The sequence below is a fragment of the Nicotiana tabacum genome, chromosome 10, assembly GCF_000715075.1.
Source record: "Nicotiana tabacum cultivar K326 chromosome 10, ASM71507v2, whole genome shotgun sequence".
In the NCBI taxonomy this organism is placed as follows: Eukaryota; Viridiplantae; Streptophyta; class Magnoliopsida; order Solanales; family Solanaceae; genus Nicotiana; species Nicotiana tabacum.
Window position 1 is genome coordinate 94,782,013 of NC_134089.1, and position 21,493 is coordinate 94,803,505.

Below are 21,493 nucleotides of genomic sequence, written 5' to 3' on the forward strand. Positions count from 1 at the left end.
TTAAAAACACCTCCTATGGGCCAAGAGCCTTTATAAGTATCATAAATACATTTGAGATTTTTCCATAGTAGACATCTATCAGTATAGACATTACTAGCATATATTGCAGTAAATAACCACTTAGTAGGAAGAGACAGTACCTGGACCATGCAATGTATTTCTTGGTGCGTCATAGATACTTCGTCAATAGTAAGTAAGTCACTAAGCCAAAGAACAATAATGCCTCCAGAGTTCCTCTCAGCAGGCACTTAAGCCATGTTAGTAAAACTAAAATCATCCCTAATAGCAGCATAATCTATGAGATGGGTTTCTAAAAGCACTACTAGGGCTGGGCGATAGTAATCTAACAGATAACGGAAGTTTCTACGAAAGTAGTGTGGGTGAGAAGACAGTTCCAAATGATGAAATTCATATTAGGGAGAAGGGGGTATGGTGGCTCCTCTATATGCAGCGTTGGGATCAGAGCCATTGCATATTTTCCCACCTCCGGGTTGGTAGTTGGACGTAGAATTATTGAGCAACGACGTAGATTTGGAGGACATATGAGAAACAGATTTTTTGCATACTGATCTTTGAGGACATAGACTTGGATTTCTCGGATATATATTACCTCCGTTCTTGTTTCTCAGTATTGGTGAATTATTGCAGCAGTTTTTATGGGTCGGGGTCTTCTGGTTCATTGGGATTGGGATGATGTGGGTCTGGAGTAGGGTTGAGGTTGCTGGGTGGAGAGAAGAGGTCGTGTGGGCTGATAGGAGATGGTGAGTGTGTCCAGGGGCAATAGGTCTAGGACATAAGGTTGTATCCATGGAGTTGGAGGAATTGGAGGTGAGTTTGTTGGGATAAAAACTAATCTCGCACAGGAATAATATCCACAGCAAATAATAAAAACACAAGAGAGTAACAATGACATCAAATATTTTAGCGGAGTAAAATACAATACCCGAGTGGAGCAATATTATCACTATAATATTGCAACTTAGTAGTGTTAAGAAACTACTACAACTTTGAAAGAAATAACACTCTTTATTTAACATACTTCACTACAATATTACTACCACTCACTAATTATCTCACAGACAATAATCTGTGGATTACTCTCACTAACTATATGTTGCTTCTCTCTTTATTTTGGTGTGTTTAAAGGAGAAATGAAGCCTGCTATTTATAGGCACATTTTCACCAACCAAACCAATTTGATTGGTTAATCAATGTGCAAATTCTAGCATCCCAATCTTGAAAAATCTGAAGTTTTTTTCTTCCATCCATCACTCCTCTTCCTTTTATTCAATGTAGTAGGTGAGTCAATCACTCCTCTTTCTTTTTCTTTTATTCAATGTAGTAGGTATGGACTCCACAAATCTCTCCCTTAATTTTGATTTTTCTTCTTCATTCCAAGTCTTGATCTCAATCTTTGAAAATCTTCAAACTTGAGAGCCTTTGTGAAGATATATGCAACTTGATCATGAGACTTCACATATTTGAGCTTGACTTCCTTTTTGGCAATGTACTCTCTGATGAAATGATACATTGTATCTATATGCTTGCTTCGATCATGATACACTGGATTCTTTGCGAGTGCCTGTGCTGATTTGTTATCAATACAAATCTTTGTAGCTTCCATTTGTGGCAAATTGAGCTCCTTCAATAATCTTCTTAGCCAAATAACATGATAGGTACATGGTGTTGCTGCTATATATTCGGCTTCACAAGTCGAGAGAGTAACAATTGACTGTTTCTTTGAACTCCAAGAAATAACAGAATCACCCAAGAAAAATACAAAACCAATTATACTTTTTCTATCATCAATATCTCCCGCATAATCACTATCACAAAATCCCATAAGACTGAAATCACTAGAAGAAGAATAAAATAGCCCAAAGTCAATCGTACCTTTTAGGTAGCGAAGAATTCTTCTAGTGACCTTCAAGTGAGTAGAGGTAGGAGCCTTCATGAACCGGCTAACTACTCCAACTGCAAAGAGTATATCTGGCCTGGTACAAGTCAAGTACCTCAAACTTCCCACAAGACTTTTGAAGAATGTGGGATCCATTTTTTCTCCTTCATCAAACTTGGACAATTTTGTCCCACTTTCCATTGGTATGTTCACGGGGTTGCAATCGAGCATGTTGAACTTCTTCAATATCTCCTTTGTATAGCTTTCTTGAGAGATAAAAATTCCATCCTCCATCTATTTCACTTCTAGGCCCAAGTAGTATGATATGAGCCCTACATCTGTCATCTCGAACTCACGGGACATATCTTTCTTGAAAGCTTCAAACAAACTTGGGTTATTACCCGTGAAAATAAGATCATCAACATAAAGACAAACAAGCAAGATATCTCCATTAGTATGAACTTTAAGGTAAAGAGCATATTCATGGAGACAACGAGTAAACCCATTGTCTTGAAAATACTTGTCGATGCAACTATTCCATGCTCGTGGGGCTTGCTTTAATCCATATAAAGCTTTCTTCAACCGCAACACTTTATCTTCATGGTTTTTGACCACGAAGCCCAATGGTTGTTCAACATAGACTTCTTCTTCAATATAGCCATTCAAGAATGTTGACTTGACATCTAGTTGATGAATTTTCCACTTCATTTGCGCCGCCAAAGAGATCAGCAAACGAATCGTCTCCATGCGGGCAACAGGTGCATAGATTTCTTCATAGTCAATGCCTTGCCTTTGCTTGTAGCCTTTAGCCACAAGTCGTGCCTTGTATTTCTCCACATCTCCATCAACATTCTTCTTTATTTTGTATACCCATTTCACTCCAATTGCTCGATGACCCTTGGGAAGAGTTGTTAACTCCCAAGTGTTGTTCTTCTCTATTGACTTGATCTCCTCCTCCATGGCTTGTCTCCACCTTTGTCTGTAACAGCTTCATCAAAGTTCATTGGTTCACTGTCAGTAAAGAGACAACATAAAAAAATCAAAATTAGTAACTTCTTATGTGTCCTCATAGAGCTCTTGATGCTCCTTGTCCTTTGCGGCTGTTCATTTGAACCTTCTTGAGAAGAGGGAGATGCAACATTTGTTGGAGAAGGAGGTGGAGTTGTGTCCTGCACAGGTTCCACGGTTTCTGGTTCTTCTTCATCACCAAAGTATGGAAGAAAATCATATGAAGTTTCTTCTTCAGCTTCCCAATTCCATGCCAATTCTTCATCAAATTCAACATCATGACTTACCACCACCTTGCCGCTGCTTGGGTTGTATAGCTTGTAGCCTTTTGAACTCGTATCATAGCCAACAAACACATGCTTGACACTTCGATCGTCAAGCTTTGCTCTCCCTTGATGTGGCACATGAGCATAGGTTATGCTCCCAAAGATTCTTAAGTGCTTGACACTTGGATTTCTTCCACTCCATGCTTCTTGAGGGGTTTGATCTCTAACATTTCTTGTTGGAGACCTGTTATTCAAATAAACTGCACAAGAAACAGCTTCAGCCCAAAATTCCTTAGGCATACTTTTAGCTTTCAACATACATCTAGCCATATTAAGAATCGTTCAATTCTTTCTCTCTGCAACACCATTTTGTTGAGGTGAATAAGGTACCGTTAGAGGGCGACGAATTCCATGAAGTTGACAGAAGTCATTAAATTCGTTTGAGGTGAATTCGCCTCCTCTATCGGACCTTAGAGCTTTAATTTCATAGCCACTTTCTTTCTCCACAAGTATGAAATTTTTAAAAACAGCAAAAGCTTCAGATTTTTGGTTCAAGAAATAAACCCAAGTCTTTCTACTGAAGTCATCAATGAAAAGCAGAAAGTATTTTCTTTTACCAAAAGAAGATGGATTGATTGGTCCACACACATCAGTGTGGACAAGCTGGAGTGGCTTGGTTAATCTTGACATGGCCTCCTTTGGAAAACTCCTCCTTGCATGTTTTCTAAGAAGACAAGCTTCACACAATTGATTGGGATGGTTAATTGATGGTATCCCATGCACCATGTTCTTTTCTCCAATTGATTTGAGCGCTTCAAAAATTAAGTGCCCAAATCGCATGTGCCAACACCATGATTCATCTTGCACATTAGCCTTCAAACACTTTGCATCAATTGTTTTAAGATTCAGAGAAAACAATCTATTCTTTGCCATATGCACTTTAGCAATTAGAATTCCACTTGAATCTCTAAGCCAAAGATGCATATTTTTCATGTGGATGTCATATTCCTTTTCAAGAAGTTGGCCCAAACTTAAAATATTACTTTTTAATTTTGGCACATAATAAACATCTTGAATTAACTTGTGACTACCATCTTTACAGGAGATCAGAATCGTACCTATCCCTTCGATTTGAACCTTTGAGGTATCTCCAAAGGACACATTACCTCTCACTGTTTTATTGATCTCCACAAACTTCTCTTTGCATCCACACATATGATTGCTTGCTCCATTGTCCAAATACCACGAGCTGCAATTATCTCTGTCTTCTTCCTTGAGTGTCATCAACAACGTTGACTCATTTTCTTCTTTCTTGTCGTCAACAAGGTTAGCCTTTTATTCAACATTGCTACGACATTCACAAGAGTAATGGCCAAATTTATGACAATTATAACATTCAATTTTTGATTTGTCATACCTTTGTCCATTATTTTCTTGGTAGTATCCACGTCCTCTTCCTCCTCTTTGTCCACGACCACGACCTCTGAATGTTTGGTGGATTTTAACTTCATTGTTGAAGTTGTTACCCTTACTTCTTCCTCTTCCATGACCTCCTCAACCTCGGCCTAGTCCTCGTCCGTTTCCTCAATAGCTTGTTTCACCTCCATAATCCTTGAAGGATGCATGAGTTTTAAGAAGTTGCTCCAATGGCACTTCTTGTCTCCTTTTGATCTTTTCTTCATGGGCCTGTAAAGAACCTTCCAATTGCTCCACCATCATAGAGTCTAAATCTTTAGACTCCTCAATAGCACACACCACAAAATCAAATTTAGGTGTTAAAGTGCGAAGGATCTTTTCTACCACACGGACATCTTCTATGTCCTCCCCGTATCTTCTTAGTTGATTTACAACAGCCTTCACTTTTGAAAAATAATCCGAGATGCATTCGGATTCTTTCATTTTTAATACTTCAAAATCAGCCCTTAGAGTTTGAAGTTTTACCTTTTTCACCTTGTCAACTCCTTGAAGAGAATTTTGTAAAATCTCCCAAGCTTCCTTTGAGGTGGTAGCATCTGCCACCTTCTCAAACATGGCATCATCCAAACATTGGTGGATGAGAGTGAGGGCTTGTTGATCCTTCTTCCTTGTCTTTTCCAAGACCTCTTTTTCATTTTGGGGCAGAGCTTCCTCATTATCGGGTTTTGCATACCCTCTGAATACGATTTCCCATACATCCTGAGAGCCAAGGATGGCTTTCATATGTAGACACCATTTCTCATAATTATCTTTTGTCAGACGGGGGTACTGAAAAGATAGGGGACCATTATTTGTCATGGCTCTGATACCACGTTGTTGGGATAAAAAATAATCTCGCACAGGAATAATATCCACATCAAATAATAATAATACAAGAGAGTAACAATGACACTAAATTTTTAGCGGGGTAAAATACAATACCCGAGTGGAGCAATAATATCACTATAATATTGCAACTTAGTAGTGTCAAGAAACTACTACAACTTTGAAAGAAATAACACTCTTTATTTAACACACTTCACTACAATATTACTACCACTCACTAATTATCTCACAGACAATAATCTGTGGATTACTCTCACTAACTATATGTTGCTTCTCTCTTTATTTTGGTGTGTTTAAAGGGGAAATGAAGCCTGCTATTTATAGGCACATTTTCACCAACCAAACCAATTTGATTGGTTAATCAATGTGCAAATTCTAGCAGCCCAATCTTGAAAAATCTGAAGTTTTTTTCTTCCATCCATCACTCCTCTTCATTTTATTCAATGTAGTATGTGAGTCAATCACTCCTCTTTCTTTTTCTTTTATTCAATGTAGTAGGTATGGACTCCACAGAGTTGGGTAGAAATAGAGGTTGAGAGGCTGTGGGAGATAGAGGTTGGCATGAGTGGTCGTGTTAGTAGTGAGGGACAAATTGTATTGACTGTAGAGGTCCATGGATAACCGCATGCCCTCCGTCACTATCTGGGTAAGGTCTGACGGGTTGGAAGGAGAATCATGACCTCCTAATGATTGACCTCTATTGTGAAGGTCGAGGCTTGATTTTGTAATGCCAATTCGAGCCACGGCTAGGGGTCAGAGGTTGCATGCGGAGTTTGCGCGATGAAAATCCTCTATAGAGGATTCATGTTTGGGATTGGGGGGTTCATGTCGAGATTATGTATATTCTAGGGTTGAGTGGGTGTTAGAGATATTCTGGAGGAGTGCCGACGTCTCTGGTAAAATTGAAATTGGGAAGGCATGATATAACAGAGTAAGGGAGTTGTGTGTGGACTGTATAATATTATGGGAATTAGAAAGTATAGTATTATTAAAAGGCGTTGTTGTTGGGCTTATGTGTAGCTGAGGTGGGAATTAATAGAAGAGGATGGAGGCAAAGGATAGGCTACTTGAGATAATCCCATTAGAGGAGATATGGTGCTAGAGGAATTTTTGGTGGGTTTGTCGGGTGGAGAAAGTGGCACATGATTAGTATGTGGTAGGGTGTGTAGGACTGCTGAACCAGGTAAAGTTTGCATGGGAAAGGTGTATTGAGTTGGTGTAGTTGGCACGTGTAATGTTGGAGAATAATCTAGTGGGATATGTTGTAGAGAAGAATTATCTAATAGGCCTACTGGTTGATGTGATGACCCAAAAGGTTGTAACTTATTTTTAAAATGAATTCTGCATCTCGAGGCCTTAAAGACCTCTTTCTATCTCATCTCGATTTGCATGCGCAGTCTGGGCGCGTAGCCGGAAAGCCAATATGTGAAAATTTGTGAAAATGATAAATTTTGACTATAAAATGAATTAAGTTGACTTCGATCAACATTTTGGGTAAATGGATTCGGACCTCTGATTTGACGGTCTGGAGGGTCCGTAGGAAAATATGAGACTTGGGCGTATGCCCGGAATCGAATTCCGAGGTCCCAAGCCTGAGAAATAAATTTTTAAAGAAAACTATTTTCTGAAATTTTTCATGAGTTTTGGAAATGAAATGTGATTAAAACTTGATGGTATCGGGCCCGTATTTTGGTTCTGGCGCCCGATACCGGTCTTATATGTGGTTTAAGATAAGTCTGTGAAATTAGATAAGAAACAGACTTGCAACGATGTGAATCAGATCATTTTTTGAGAAAATTAGAAATTTAAATTTCTTAAGAAAATTTCATGATTTTGAAGCTAAATTCATAGTTGTTGATGTTATTTTAGTGATTTGAATGAACGAGCGAGTCTGTATGATATTTTTAGGTTGGTGTGCATGTTTGGTTTGGATCCCCAAGGGCTCGAGTGAGTTTTGGATAAGCCACAAGATGGATTTTGGACTTGAGAAATTGCAGATTCTCAGCTGGTGTGATCAGGTCTGCAGGCTTCGCAAATGCGAAGCCTGACTTGCAAATGCGAGCTCGCAAACCTTCACAAATGCGAAGAGCGGACCTGGCAGCCTGAGTCGTAAATGCGACTGTATTCTTGCAAATGTGATTTCGCATTTGCGAACAGCCTCCCGCAAATGCAATGATGGCTGGAATGCTGAGTGTATCGCAAATGTGACATATGTTTCGCAAATGCGAAAGGTTCAATTTTCTTAAGGGTTCGCAATTGCGAACCCTGGTCACAATTCTCATACCTGCAACCTGCAATTTTTATACTTAGCCGAAAATCAATCATTTTTCACATCTTTTCAAAACATAAACTCCCTAGGGCGATTTTTCAAGAACAACACTTCCTCCAAATCGATTTTAAGTCAATTTTAACTTGTTTTCTTCAATCATTAACATCTTCTAACATGATTTCAACTCAATATCAATGGTTTTCATGGGGAAATTGGGTGTTTTGGGTAGAATCTAAGTTTTTCAAAAATTGGGGATTTGGACCTCGATTTGAGGTCCGATTTCAAAACAAATTACATATTTGGATTAGTGGGGGGAATGGGTAATCGGATTTTGGTTTGAATCTCGGGTTTTGACCATGTGAGCCCGGGGGCGATTTTTAACTTTTTGGGTAAAACTTTGGAAAACTCATTTTCATGCATTGGGGTTGATTCATTTAGCATTTATTGATGTAATTAAGTAACTTGTGGCTAGATACGAATGAATTGGTGGTGGAATCAAGGGGTAAAGTGATAATTGAGACGTGAATCGTGTTCGTGGCATCGAGGTAAGTGTTTGGTCTAACCTTAGCTTGAGGGATTAGGAGCTGTGTCCTATTTGCTACTTGTTTCTTGTTGAGTACGACGTATAGGCATGGTGATGAGTATCTATACGTTGGTGTCGAGCATGACCGTGAGTCTTAAATTGAACTTGTTGTGTTCTTAACAATTACTACGAATGCCTAAGTCGTTGATTCTCTGTGTTGAGCAAGGATTATGATTATTCTCGTGGAAATTACTTATGACTGAGTATTGGTGTTAGTGGAGGTAGTTAGATGTTGAAACAAGTCTGGTTATAGCTGTTGATTCCTTTGCCAGGACAGTGTAGTTCTTTATTAATCCCTTGTCGGGACTTTTGTTGTGATTGTTGTTGATTGTATATGTGGATCTGGTTGTGCACCGCAATAATATTATATGTGGATCGGGTTGCACGCCGCAACAATGATATAATTGGATCGGTTTCACACCGCAACAATAATATATTTGGATCGGGTTGCACGCCGCAACAATATTATATGTGGATCGGGTTGCACACCGCAAAATGATATAATTGGATCGGGTTGCATGCCGCAATAATAATATAACCAAATCGGGTTGCACGCCGCAACAGTGTTGTTATAAGTTGGGATCGGGTTGCGCGCCGCAACAATTGATGATACAAAGTGTTTGTGGATTGGATACAAGTTCCTTATTGTTTTGTGTGAATTCCAAGTTGTCCTTATGCCTTTACTATTGATTTACTGTTGATATTGATATACCCACGTAGCATGTACCCCCCTCCCGTCTTTACTTGCTTAATCCTGTTTTATTTTCCGTTGTATATTATATAACTGCGCAGGTTTATTTGGTAATCTAGTCCTAGCCTCGTCACTACTTCACTGAGGTTAGGCTAGGCACTTACCAGCACATGGGGTCGGTTGTGCTAATACTATAATCTACACTATGTGCAGATCCTGGAGCAGCTCTTGGACCATAGCATATGGGGACTAGGTGCCTGCAGTACAGCTAGAGATCCCGAGGTAGACCTGCAGGCGTCCGCAGGCCCGGAGTTCTCGTCTATCTTATTATGTATTCTATTTTCAGTTGTTTCCGAGACAGATTGTACTTTCTTTTCAAACATTTGCTTGTAGTATTCATAGACAGTCCGTGATATTGTGACATCGGATTTCGGGTAGAGACGTATGTTGGCATTGTCTTTCTGGTTTTAGCTATTTTATCAGATTAAGTCTTCTGCTTGATTTTTATTTATCGTTAATATTTCAATGTTGATTGCATGTTAATTCAGATTGTTAAAAAGGGCTAAAAAATGAAGGAGTTAGTGATTCTTTATTTCGCGGCTTTCCTAGCTTCTACGAGTAGGCGCCATCACGACCCCCAAGGGTGAGAAATACGGGTCGTGACAAGTTGGTATCAGAGCTCTAAGTTACATAGGTCTCACAATTCACGGACAAGCTTAGTAGAGTCTGAGGGATCGGTACGGAGACGTCTGTATTTATCCCCTAGAGGTTATAGAGTTAGGAAAAACTTCACATTTATTCTTTCTTGTCATATAGTTTGGTTTCTCAATGCTAATTGAATTTCTACTCTGTTCTTTCGAGATGGCGAGAACACGCGCTTCCTTATCCAACGATCAGCAGCCCGAGCCCCCAGCAGCAACTCCCATGAGGGGCAGAGGGCGAGGCTGAGGCCATGCTAGAGGCCGAGGTAGGGGCAGAGCTCAGCCTAGAGCAGCAGCACCAGCGGTGGAACCTCGGGTTGACTTTGATGATGAGGTTTTGGCCCAAACAGTTTCGGTGGGCCTAGCTCAGGTCCTAGAGGGGTTTATTGCTACCTCGGTACTCCAGGATGCTCTAGTCCGTCTAGTGGGCCTTATGGAGAGTGTCACCTAGGCAGACTTGCTTCCTGTAGCACCAGCCGTCTCTCAGGCGGAGGAGGAGCCCAGACTCCTGCTAGTCACGCTCCGGAGCAGATGGCTCCCTAGTTTTAGACTCCAGCAGCTCAGCCAGTTGGAGCAGTTCAACCGGGCGTGGTAGCTCAGACCGGTGATGGAGCAGCTATGTCTGTCGATGCTTTGTGGAGATTAGACAGGTTCACCAAGCTCTTCACTACTACTTTTAGCGGTGCATCTTCTGAGGATCCCCAAGATTATCTAGACAGTTGTAATGAGGTTCTCAGGAACATAGGGATAGTAGAGACCAATGGGGTCGATTTTACTACCTTTCTCTTGTCGGGATCCGCTAAGACTTGGTAGAGAGACTATTGTTTGGCTAGACTAGCCGGATCACCATCTTTGACTTGGGAGCAGTTTACTCAGCTATTTATGGAGAAGTTTCTTCCCATTACTCAGAGAGAGACCTATCGGAGGCAGTTTGAGCGTTTCCCGCAGGGTTCTATGACTGTTACCCAGTATGAGACCAGATTCATCAACTTGGCTCGTCATGATCTTATCATGCTTCCCACCGAGAGACAGAGAGGGTTGTGAGCACGTGATTTTGCCCTATATTAATTACTCCCACAAATTCAAAACAAAATAATTTTTCTCATTATTTGCAATTTTGTCGATTTTTGTGGCATTTTCTGTCAATTGTTTGCATTTGTCTATGCACGTTTTTTTATTTAATTAATGAAAAATACAAAAAATATGTTGCATGTGAATTTAGTATTTAACTTTGCATTTTTAATAACTAATTAGTAATTAGTTATTTTATAAAAAAAAAAAGGAAAATCACAAAAATAGTTTAATTTGCACTCTTTAATTTTAATTCGGATTTTGAGTAGTCCTCTTTTAATTTGTTTTTACTTAATTGTGATAATTTTTATTTTGGTTTAATTAGTGTTTTTCAGGTTAATTAGGTTCTAGGATTTAATTTAGATTTTAATTTAATTTTGAAAAAAAAAAGAATTATTTTGAAAAAAAAGAAATGGGAATTGAAAAGTTAGAAAGTTGGGTTGTCTTGTTTTAATTTGTCCAAGCCCAATATGAATTCCCTCACCCCAGCCCAACTACACCCAGACCCACGCCCCAAACCCGCCTACATCCCAAAAAGACCCGTCTCGATCTAGCCCGAACCCAGCCAATACCCGGTCCAGCCCCACTTTCCAACCAAACGACGCCACTTCGGAATTACTTCATCTCAACCATTGATCTCATTCGATCCAATGGACCGGAACTCGACCCCTTCCCCGTATAAAACTTTCCAAACCTATCCCTACCCCCCTCAGACCTTCTTCCTCCCATCCTTGTCTCTGAACTCTGAAACCCTAGAAACGCCGCATTGAAACCCTACGCCGGTGGCGCCATTGCAAACCACTCCAATCACCCTCATCTTAACACCATAGAACCCTCACAACCCCCTTTTCCCCAATCTCTACTTTGTTTCCTTCGAATCACCCTAGATTCCATCGAATCTTGATTCGAAGCGATGAACCCTAAAACCCCGAATCGCTTTACCCTCAATTCTGCGGCATGCATCAGCCTATGATTTCGATTTTCACGTTTCGAAGCTTGATTCAACGCAAAATCGATGTTGTTCATTTGTTCTTGACAAAGAACAAGTGGTTAGCATCAATTTCGTTAAATCGAGGGTTCCAGTGTTGGTTTCGAGTTTTACTTGGTGAGTTTTCTTTCATTTTATGTCTGTTATCGTTCATTTCATCTCTTGTTCTTCTTCTTTTCTTCTATGTCTGTTTGAGTGGCCTGTCCTCCATCTGAAATTGTTCAAGAGTTTCGAACCTAGTCTTTCCCTTTAGATTAACTTGGGGTTCATTTTTGTTCCGTTGGATTTTCAGTTTTCTTTTTAAGTTCTTAATTGTTGTTCTCCGTTTTTTATGACATTTTCTGATAATTAGCTTAAGTTAGATTTTTGTTAATTTGGTAACTTAGCTCCGGCAAATCAATTGCTTAGTTAGATTTTGATATTTAAAGTCAATTAATTGTTTCTCTTTTATGTTTCTCATCGGTTTAGCTAAATGGGTTTTTTTCGGGCCTTAGGTTCAATTCTAGCCTGTTCATTTGGGGCTTAAACCATTGGGTCAATTTGACCCATGGCCCGTTTGGTTGCTTGAAAGTAAAAAAGCAGGGGTTTAAGGGGTATTCTAGGTAATTGGCTTAGGGAATCTTGATGTAACTGCCCAAGGAAGCTTCCTAGAAGCTGGGGTGCGGGCTTGTGTGAAAATTTGAACTTTACACTATAGGTGTCTAAGCAAAAATGAGAATTCTAAAAGGATTTAAGTGCAAAAACTGATTCCTCTAGGCTGCCCTAGTAGCTTGCCTATAAAGGCATCATTACTTGAGTTTCAAGGGGGATGTGGAAGAAAAAAAAATCCTGAAAAGCTGAAACGACTGAATCTTTTTAGAGGCTCTGAAATTCCAGTATTCCCTTGTGGAAGAACTATCAAAATTCTGCTCGTTTGTATTTTTGATTTCTCTTTATTAGCTAAAACACTAAAAAAAATCCTAGCTACACTTCTGGTTGAGAAATGGCTTGAGCTTTGGTTTGAAGTTGGTTTTGCATTTGTTATTCCTCTACTGTTCCATCGATTGTTCTTGAGTTGATTTCACTGTTTCATTGACTGAATCTGGGTTGTTTTTTTGCTGTTGCTGTGACCTTTTCCCAGCTCATTTCATTTGTTCTGTTTGTTGTAACCAGGTACTCATCCAACCTCAAGTGGCATATTTAAAGTGGGAATGAAATAAAGATGATATCATGTTTCATATCATTTTATTTTAGAGTTTTTGGTTTTATGTTCATTAAAGGCTTGTTATATGTCTATATGTCCATTTAATCTATTATCATGGAGGTATATGTAAAGCTATTAAGTTCATTTGGTAATTGTGTTTTGAGTTGTGGGTTGATATAGGTATGTCAAATATATTTGACTTTTGCTTTGGTCCTGTTGGTCACATGGGGAGTGTGGTATTCAGAATCTGAGCATGAGGCTTTTGTTAAGTGAAATGATAGTTGTCTTTCTTTGTTGGATATTAAGTTTAGGCCTTTGAACAAACTCAGCATAAAGGATTGTATTTTGATATGTAGACTCGATTGGTTGTAGTATTCTGTTGAAACCACTAAAGATGCTACTTCAAAATGATAGTTAATGTTGAGATATCCATGCAGTAACTACATATTTGTTTTCAGCTTTTTCTTTCTGTCTTCATGTGTTAAAGGAACAAGTCAATGTGATTGAGAATTTGAATGTGATTTTGAGCTCTAAGTAATTTGTATTCTAGTTTTCTGGGGGGTTCTGATAGTACTGAAAAGATGCTTGTTTAAGTTTAAGTTTATTAAGTAGTAGATAGTGTAAGAAATACATGTGAAAAGAAAAGGGAAAATGGTCGAGATTACTTTTTAAGGTCAAGGCACGCAGTAATTTACTTTGGTTGGCATATGAACATGTTTTAAATTAAAATTGGTATCCGAATTTCAAAATGCTTGGTCAGTCTATTTTGGGATTCAATTAGTTAGAAATGCAGAAGTAAAATGTCATGCCCAGTAGCATGTTTCATATATTCTTGTTGGGTTTACATTCCAAGTGGTTTTGTATTATTGTTTGGTTCTGAACATTGGGCTTAGTGCTGGCCCAATTGTTAAAAGTTCCACTTCAGGCACATGTGTCATGCCATGGGCGCCCCTTGCTTCTATAAAAAATTGGGTTCATTTGAGCCCAAACCTGAATGTATTTGCAAATGCATTATTTTACCTTTTGGACTTGTTTCGTTTCAACAAAAATGCTCTTTCATTTATTTGGGCTTTGACGTAAGTGCAATTAGAGTACATTTAGTTCTTTCTTTTCCTTAATTAACTAGTTTCTTAAAATGAATCTGAGGCGAGCCATTAGATGAGTTATAATTTATGGCCCTCGAAAACTAAGTTAGAAATACTTTGATAGAACAATTTGAGGTGTGTCATGCGAAATAAAACCTCAAAATGCATGGCCCTCATTTAATTATTTCTTTTAAATCCTTAGAATTCGAGGCGTGCCATTTAGCAAATTTTTCATGGCCCTCGCAAATTTGAAAGAGCGTAGTTTCTTTAGGCGCGTAATTTTAAATTAATTTCCTTAAACTTGGGTGTGCATTTCATGTGGCCCAAATCCAAATCTCAACAACGTTAAATAAAATGTGTCGCGGACGGCGGGTGTATTTCATGTGACGTGGTTCAAGGCATGTTTTAAATAATGTTGAATCTTCCTAATAATTAATTAAAGCGGTTATAAAGTTAAAGTTGAACCATAGGTTAAAACATGTATTAAAATCAGATAATAAGCCAATTATAACAGTTGAGCGACTGTGCTAGAACCACGGAACCCGGGACTGCCTAACACCTTCTCCCGGGTTAACAGAATTCCTTACCCGAATTTCTGTGTTCGCGACTCTAAAATAGAGTCAATCTTTTCCTCGATTCGGGATTCCAAACTGGTGACCTTTGACACCATAAATTATCCCAAGTGGCGACTCTGAATTTAATAAATAAATAATCCCGTTTCGATTGTCACTTTAATTAGAAAAACTCCCTTATATACCCTTCCTGGGGGTGCAGGTAAAAAGGAGGTGTGACGGCTCTGGCGACTCTGCTGGGGATCGAACCCAGAATCTTTGGTTCAGGGTTCAGAACACGAGCTTAGATGAATTGTTATATTTGGCTTTATTTATTATCTGATTTTGTTACATGTTTGGGCCTAATGTGCTAAGTGTTGCTTTTACCGCTTTGATATTCTGTGAACTGTATATAAACTGCTACGAAACCCTTCTTCTCTCTGAGTCTTCTAAATAATTTGAGAAGGGTACACTTCGTGTGACTTCTCTTCCGTTAGAGTCATATCCCAAATTTAGAACGAGGTTCGGACAAGTTGCAAAGCTGGTGAAGCTTCTATATTCCCGGTACGCTGCTCCCCCCCCCCCCCGGCTCGAGCCGTCCGCTCGGATAAGCCGGGTCTAGAACAACAAACCCAGGTTTTCAAACCTAGTATAACAAGACCTCACACCAGATCCCTAGTAGGAACATTTGTTTGTATCTCATGTATTTGACTTTGGAGACTCAACACAGGGGTTGGGTCTGTCTAGGGCAGGTGTACCAAAAATGAAAAAGACCATCCTGATGCATCTTACTTGCTACTTGTGCATTTATTTGCTTCGAATTTGCATGCTGACCGACTTCTGAATAATAGGAGAAAGTTGGAAAAAGAAAATAGCAGTGTGAGGGTTAAGGGAGCTACTTACCTATTTTAAAAGATTAATGTCCAAATGGTACTGAAACTCTACCGAATTTTTGAGAAAGATGAAAAAAAAAGTCTTGTTTTCAAAAACAGTTGGTTTTGTTTCATTTGCCCGAACTACGCCAGTTTGATTCTCACAGGATGTGAGATACGTAGGCAACCTCCATCGGGTCCAACTTCCTTTTTGCAAAAAATAGCCCAAAAAGAACAAAAATTTTAATTTTATTGCAAATAAGTAAGGTGATGACATTCTTGTTTAAAATAGTCGAGTGTCCCCAAAAGGGCGCCGGAAGGCCGTTTTTGCAAGAATAGCCACCTTTGTTCATTTTTCAAGGTTTTTGCCGGTTAGCGAACGCAACCTTAAAATCTTCGTTTTCGGAGTGCTGAAAGGCCGTATTGGTAAAGCCGGATATTTTTGTGAAAATTTTGAAAACAAATGATCATTGTTCTTGAGTCAAAATGAGTCATAATTTTCTTTTAATGAAAATCACCCTAATAAATGTGCAGGATGAGCACAACTCAAAATGAACCTTTCTCAGTCCGTGAAGAGATCCCTTTGGAGCTACATATGTGGTGGCATGATTTGGGGGAAGATAGCAGAAAATTGTGATAAAAGCATTGGGCGGTCTTGTCGGGCTCTTGAAAGTTAAGCCGAGAAAGGACATAATTGAGGCCTTGATACCATTTTGGGACCCAGCACATAATGTATTCCATTTTACATTATTTATTTATCTTATTCTAATATTACCAATTTTCTTGATCAATGTCGTATGACTTATTATTAGGCTGTTGTAGACAATAAATTTGCGTTGAGGAGCATTATAACCTGGAGTTTAGGCTCGTGCATTGAAGAGCATAGTGACATGCACAGACTATTCAGTTTTATTTTTGGATGAAAACTTGCCCCCATCCTCGCCTTCTTGTTCTTCTTTCTCTTCGCCGTAAGGCTCAAAGACAAGTTGCCCTTGGTCTCCACTTATGGCCATACTTATTTCCATATCATGAGCACGAGTTGCTAGTTCTTCAAATGTTTTGGGTTTTATGCCTTGTAAGATATAACGAAGACCCCAATGCATGCCTTGGATGCACATTTCGATGGCAGATGTTTCGCTAAGGCGATATTTACAGTTGAGGCTTAAGCTTCTCCACCGATTGATGAAGTCAATAGCCGGCTCATCCTTCCGTTAATGAGAGTTTGTAAGTTTGATCATGCTTACGATGCGTCTTATGCTATAGAAACGATTAAGAAACTCTTGCTCCAACTGCTCCCAACTATCGATGGAACCATATTCGAGATCTATGTACCCATCGAATGTATTACCTTTGAGAGATCGCACAAACTGTTTAATAAGATAATCGACATACGTTCCAGCATTGTTGCAAGTTTCAACAAAGTGTGCTACAGGTTGTCTCGGGATTTCCCTTGCCAACGAATTGTTGCAACTTAGGAGGTTGATAATCAACATGCATCTTCAAGTTATCGATTCTTTACGTGTACGGCTTTGCATATGTGAGAGATAATTTGGACGACTCAGGCTTATCTTTGATAGCTTCCATGATGAAGTCCTTTAATTTCTCAACGGGAATCAGACCTTCAGCGGAGACTTGAATCTCCTTGGTTGTTATTGCTTGCTTTTCGGAGGAGTCTTCTTTCTCTTATGATGTTTGAAGATTTAAAGGTGTTTGTGTAAATTCTCCCTCTACTATGCTATCCAATGTATTTGTTAACTTGGAAAGTTTAGCATCTTGATCTTTCACGCACTTTGATAGGCTTTCAACTGCTTTCGTCAAATTTGCAAGTTGTTCTTCTACAGTATAAGCTTCAATAACTATTGCTTGCATGATCATCATAGAGGATGAAGAATAATATAGATCATTGCTGGGATAGAGCTTAGAGGTCGCATTAATGGAGACTAGAGGAGATCCAATGCTCAAGTCATCATCATCAGCTTGCATGAAAGGTTTCTTGGACTTAGATAAACTAAGTTGAGCAAGAACCTTTTCGATTCTTTCGATGACATCGTTTCCTTTTTGGGTCGTGCTTGTAGAGGATCTTGTTCCTTTTGAGTATGAAAATCCAGCAACAGGGATTGATGCGGACAACACTTGAAGTGTTTGTTGTCCTAAAGAGCTTACTTTGCTCCTTGTAACTTGCCCAAATCTTCCAAAGGTAATATTGAGGATGTTTTCCACATCAGCATAGAACTTGGAATTAGCAGCTTTAGTGGAAGTTGATCTGGAGTTGGTTTTCTTTGAAAACATTTTCGATGTTCTTGAACTTTGGTGATTGAAAAGTTGAGATGAGAGGTAGAGATTGTCCTACTGGGCGTGCCAGAATTTGTAGACAATAAATTGCGTCGAGAAAATAAAATCAAGACCGAAAAATATCGCATCAATCGTAGTATTTTATTTCAAATATTTGAGTGTTACAATCTCTATGAATCCTCTTATTCTTCTTTTCAGTAGCAAATAAATTCAAGGGCCTTTGAGCTTGATCTTGAATATATATTTGTTGCCTCGAACGATGATCTTGTTCTTGAGTTTGATTGCTTGAACTTGACCTTGATTTGTTCTTCGTTCTTGAACTTGAACTTGATTTCTTCTTCATTCTTGAGCTTGAACTTGATTTCTTGAACTAAAACTTGAAGCTTGAAACTTGTGGAGGAATTTGCAGCGTTTGATCCACGAACTCTTTCTTGCTTCTTGTTATAACTTCTGGTGTCTTTTCTGAGTTATGAAGACACCTATTTATAGTTGTGGAAGGGAGGAGTCATGACAAGAACAAACTCTTTTCGACCAATCAAAAATTGAAGTGTAACATATCCGCATTTGATTGGCCAGAACATGTCACTTGCACATGTGGCGCGATTTCATTGGCCTTTTAGTGTGACTTGGCATGCCTTGTCATTTTGACACGTGGCATGATCCTATTGACTCTTTTGTTTGACTTGGCTAGCCGAATCATTTCACGCGTGGCACCAAACTGGGCCTCTAGAAAGATGATATTTTGGGCCTAATGAAGTGGGCTCATCACTTGTAGCCCAATTAAATGGGCAAGCCCAATGGATTAAAACTTATTTATTTAATCTATATATATTGCACTTATATAATTAATTCAATTATATTAGCTCATAATATTTATTTGGACTAATATATCTTGAATTTAAAATATAATCTCAATTATATAATGAATTTAATTTTAATAAAATTTATATGCCTACAGCTGTCATTTGGCTTAATGTGAATACTTGAAAGAAGAAACCGCATAAAAAATTATTTGCATAGGAGAACATGAATAAGAATCAATTATGAAGCTAGGTTAGAATTGTTGTTCCAAGCCCAGGAAGACATCAATCATGGGGTTAAATTTTTAGGTGATTTATTTTTTCTTCCTTTTTTCTTGTTTCTGTGTAAAAAGATACTAAGTATATAAATAAATTACAAACTACAAGAAAAAAAACGGTGGGAGAAAATACTAATTTCTTTTGACATTGGAAGGTTTAACAAATAAATCAAAAAAGTTACCAAACAAACGTGGGAGAAAATATTGATTTTTCTTAATCGTGGGAGGACGTATTAATTTCTAAAAATTGGCAGGTTTAATTTTTTATCTTTTATTTCAAAAATAACTTTGAAACTTTTGCTGGAGTTTTGTCCTAAAATTTAAATTTGACATGTTATAGTAATGACACTTGGCACATAGTTCATCGTAATAGTACAAAATTTTTGTCTAATGTTCAAAATTCTTTAATTCTCTAGATATTAACTTATATATCCAATACTAATTGCTAAGTCGCAGTCTGAATACTTTATATTTCGATATGATATACTATGTTAGACTTTTAATTCTTAGGGCCATATTATGCTTTATTATGCTTCTGTTGCATTTCCTTAATAATGGTTTATTCGCTTGCACGATTGTTTGAATGATTGATGGGAACGAGGAACTATTAAGGCAATTTGCAGGGGCATTTGCATCTATGCCTTTATTTTGGGTCACGTTTTAACTTGTGTCCGCATTGCAAAAAAAATTGCAAGCATACCTACTTTTTCGCGTAACTTCAGCATAGGAGGCTGAAGTAGCAAAGGCAATCACGCAAAACTTCAGCATTCTAGTAGACGGGCCTGAAGTAGCAAGTGTGCTAATATTTTTGTTTGTAATTGCTGAACTTAAGCATAGTAGCTGAAGTTTTGTTCTCTATTTGCTGATGTTTTTGTTTGTAATTACTGAACTTAAGCATAGTAGCTGAAGTTTTGTTCATTTGCTGAAGTTTTTGTTTGTAATTGCACTAAATAAGTTGAAGTTTTTTTGTCCTGAATTCATTAGTTTTGTCATTAAGCTTTTTCAAAAACTTCAGCACAAGATGCTGAAGTTATTTAGTTCATTTATAAAAACTTCAGCACTAAATAAGCTGAAGGTTTTTTTGTCCTGGATAAGCTTTTTCAAGAACTTCAGCAGAAGATGCTGAAGTTATTTAGTTCATTTGTAAAAACTGCAGCACTAAAAGCTGAAATTTTTTTGTCCTGAATTCATTAGTTTTGTCATAAAGCTTTTTCAAAAACTTCAGCAGAAGATGCTGAAGTTATTTAGTTCATTTGTAAAAACTTTAGCACTATATAAGCTGAAGTTTTTGAAAAAACTTTCTAACATACTAGATAAATAATAAGAACAACAACAACAACAACCCAGTATAATCTCACAAGTGGGGTCTGGGGAGGGTAATATGTACGCAGACCTTACCCCTACCCCGAAGGGTAGAGAGGCTGTTTCCAGGAGACTCTCGGCTCAAAAGCAACATAATAGATAAATAATAAGATTGTCAACAATATCTAAATCATAAATTTTAGAAACAATAAACGTGAAAAGAATAGAATTATCATTGTCTACTAACTTACATACGTGGAAATATTCACCAATTATTATCTGCTAACTTACGTAATTATTTATAATTTATTTTTAAATAATCTGATAAACATATTTATGGCAATCACCCCATGAACTGAGGTTTCATAGCAGCACCAAAAGCAGCAGCAGAAGAAGAAAAGTGAGTACAAATTAAAAAAAAATTAAAAAAATAGATATAGGTTAAATGGGGCGACCAAATAGGATGCTCCGTGCAATTCTTACCAATTTACATGAATATTTTTATAGGAAGAAGAAAACCCAATTTATAGGCTCAAAACTGAAAATTCGAAATATTCAAATGGATTAATCCGAAACCGAACTTTAAATATCCAATCCAAGCTTATTTGGATTGAATCTTCAATCCAAAAATAAGAAATCCAAACCGAAATTATCATAATATCCAATTTGACCCCACCCCTACAAATAATAGTGGGTTTAGAATATCCATTTGCTTTTCATGATGCTGAAGGATGCTTATTTCTTGTTTGAATATATTATTATACCAACTTTAATTGTATTTGAATTGGGACTTTTTGCATTTCTGCCCTTCAGCTCTTTGGCTTCAGTATTTTCTTGTGCATTGGAATTAATACACGTTTGAAAATTCATCCTTAGTTGGCCCCACTATTTGAAAATTCATCCGTTGTTGCATATGTTCTTCATGCCATGAGGCTATTGCCCCGCTTTTAATACTTTGCACTGTTACTCTTGTTCACAAAAAGAAAAGGTTGATGGTGCTCTTATATTAATTGCGCCTCTATGGTTGTATGGTAGGAGGAAAACGGAAGATGGTATACAATAAATATGAATTCCCTGCAGGTTAACCAATCATTTTGGCCTTCAATATTTAAGCGCTTGATATGCTCTAATGCATCAAAAGATAGAAAATAGCTGATAGCACAGCCCGCTTGTCTTCTAGGCTTGCAACTTACGAGGATCAAGATTGATGAATGTCCGAACTTAGCTATGGTTTTAAATGCATAATTCTAAGGCAGTGAAAGAAGAAATAAGGAATAACCCCTGAAGCGACAATATCCTCTGATTTCCTTACCCAAGTGAACATCTGTCTAACTCGCTTTTAACACGTAAAAGTT